Below are 3,024 nucleotides of genomic sequence, written 5' to 3'. Positions count from 1 at the left end.
CCTCCCCGCGCGGCCGGCCCGGACCGAGGGCGAGGGCGGCAGGCACAGCCCTCAGGCAGCCGGCAGGAGCACGGGTGTCGCGCGGGCCACAGCATACGGGTCACCTGTAGCCCTTGAGGCGGCGCGGGGATGGGGCTCCGGGCGCCGCGGCCAGCCCGCGGGAAGGGGAAATCCCGCTGTCAGGGGGTTTCTACACTTTGCTCCCGGGGCAGCGGGTGCTGGGGACCTGGGCTGGGGGTGCCAGTGATCCTGCCGAGACCAAAGCTGGAGCAAGTTCCTGGCTAGAGGGACTGGCCCGTCTGCTCGGGCCCAGCCCCATCGCTGTATTTGGGGTTAGGAAGGAATTTTATCCCCTGCTCAGATTGGTATGGACGGGGGGGGGAAGTTGCCTCCCTCTGTAGCCACGGGCACGGCCAGCTGCCCTGGGATCTCTTGAGTGTATATTGACAGCATTTCCTTGAAGCAGGATGTTGGCCGCCATGGTTAGACATGATCCAAGCAGGGTGCGGGCCTGGGGCAAATCAGCCTGTATGGGGCCAGCCACAAGGAAGCCAGCGGTGGATTCGGTGTGGGGCCGGGGGTGCTGAGCGACCCCCTGTGAAGCTGGTGACAGCATGGAGTCCCCGCAGCCACTCTGAAGCAGGGGGCCCAGGGCGTTCACCCTGATTCACCACCCCCCCCCACACACACACACACACAGGGATGGCCCTGGCTGCAGTTCTCCTGCTTTACCTGCAGGTGTTATGTCTGTGTTATCTATGTGGAGTTTTGATTGCGGAGTGTACAGTATGGTTTTCGATAGGGATGATCCTGCCTCAAGCCAGGGCTTGGGATGGATGACCTCTGGAAGTCCCTCCCAACCTTCCTTCTCTATGATTCTCTGACTCTGATTCTGTGTCCAGGCCCAGCGTACAGAGCTAGGCCAGCACCCACCACGTGCAGCATATGGGTCAGCTCTACACCCATGGACAGCACTATGGGCCAAATGATGGGGCTGCATGGGCAGCATCGAGCCTGCAGACTGAACCTTTGGTGCCTGTGCTTTAGTATTTTTCTGGATTCAGAAATGAGTGAAAACTAAGAGCTATCATTTTCTGATAGTCACATCAAATGTCATGAGGGATGCCTTGAGTCTATTGGTGGTGCCTTGAGACTAAAAAGGTTGAGAACCACTGCATTACAGACATTCATGCACAAAATAAGAAGGGTCACGACATGATAAGACTGGAATCTCACGAAGACTGGGTGGTTTGACAGGGCATGTCAATAAAATTCTGCAGGGAGCTCTCGTTCTTTAAAACATATTACTAAGTTATTTTACAGTAGGTAAGATCTTTAAGGCAGAGACTATCTTTTTGTTCTCTGTTGAACAGCACCTACCATAATAGGGTCCTGGTCCAAAACTAGAGCTCTTAGCCATTTGTGCAAAACAAATTTAAAACTTTATTAATGAATGTTAAAAATTATAGTTATTTACATGTAGGATCCTGTGTGTGGCAGCTGTATGAAACACAGTTGGTATAAACTGATGCAATCCAGAAGGTGCAGTTGGTCATGCAGCCTACATTAGCCCAGAGTAAAAGGGGTGAAAATGTTTCCATGTGATAGTATGTAGAGATGAGAGAACAAGATCCCATGCATGGCATTGGTACAATTGTAAGGTGGCAAAACATTCTTAGACAGCAGTTTAGCATGCAGTGGACAATTGCTGGGGTGGGGAATACTCCAAGGTATAAAAAAATCTTTGTTGAGTGATGGTGTGTGGAAGGATCCAGTCTGTCCCCTTGGTCTTAATTCTGGCTGGTAGTCTTGGGCAGTTCTCTTCATGTTAGCAATGGCCTGTGATGTGCTCAGCATAGATGTCTTTCAACCATCAGATGGTATCAGATACTACGAGAATCCTCATCAGTTTTGACAGTACTTTTCAGGCTTGTAGGATGTTTGTGTTGCGTGGGTCCCGTGCTTCAAGACCTACAGTGATTAGTACCTGCACCATCACACATGCATTTTCTCCCTCAGTGTATCAGTCCGTGGCCTGTATTTAGCCAGCTTGCACTTCTGGGTTTCGGTGAAATGGAATGGTCAAAAGAATACTGGTCTGAAACATGGTATCTTATGAAGGCAATGATACACAGTGTATTGATTACTCAAATATAGGACCATTTTAATGAACAGCCTTGCTTTTATGTTTTGTAAAGCTCAGGGTTACAGGTTTATAAATTATAATGCACAATTTTATTGAACGGTTCAAGGAATGGTTTTAAATTTCACTCTCTTGGTGTTTTGAAAGTGCCCTATCATTTCCTTATTATGATATTTTATCTGCTTTTATAGAAAACAAGTAGATTATGACAGCTCATAATGTTGAAGCAAAAAGTTTCTAAGCTGCAAAACACAGTAAAAAAAGTAGCAATATACTTAACAAAAATATATAGGGGGCAGAAAAATTCAGTCTAAAGGGATAGGAAGTGAATGATGTGAACCTTGAGCAGAGGGTAGGGCTGGGTGGCCCCAGTTCAACACTTAGAACCCTCTGAAGTTAGTGGGAATAAAGCACATATTGAAGTAAGTTTTTAAAGCTGTGCTGAATTGATCTATCCATCTTTGTGTTAGGGTTTCATACTGCTGACCATGGCATACATATCTGAATGGCTTTACCAGGCGCCGTCACTTCTAATAATTTAATGGAATAGCTGCCAGAAGTCACTGAAGCCTTGCCTGCCCTAGCACTCCCATTAATGCTCCCTCCAGTGGTAGCACTGATGGGAATTTTTTTGTAAAATTGCCAAGGATAGGAAGGGCTAGAAACTTTTGCCAGTCAGAGGTTTAGGTTTATTTTTAATGTAACATCTCTGGTTATTGCCAGGAAAAACACAACAGCTGTTTTAAAAAGATCCTTTCAGACCCTATTTAAACAAAAAAAAAAAATCTCTCGTGTGTCATTTTTTTAAATCATGTCACAAAGCCTAGATACTGTGGGGACTGGTGCATTACAAATATGTCTAATAATAATTGCCATATTGC

This window comes from Gavialis gangeticus, unplaced genomic scaffold, assembly GCF_001723915.1.
Source record: "Gavialis gangeticus isolate Ggan-Ray unplaced genomic scaffold, GavGan_comp1, whole genome shotgun sequence".
Taxonomy (NCBI): domain Eukaryota; kingdom Metazoa; phylum Chordata; order Crocodylia; family Gavialidae; genus Gavialis; species Gavialis gangeticus.
The sequence above is the reverse complement of the archived record's forward strand: the minus strand, read 5'-3'. Positions refer to the sequence as shown.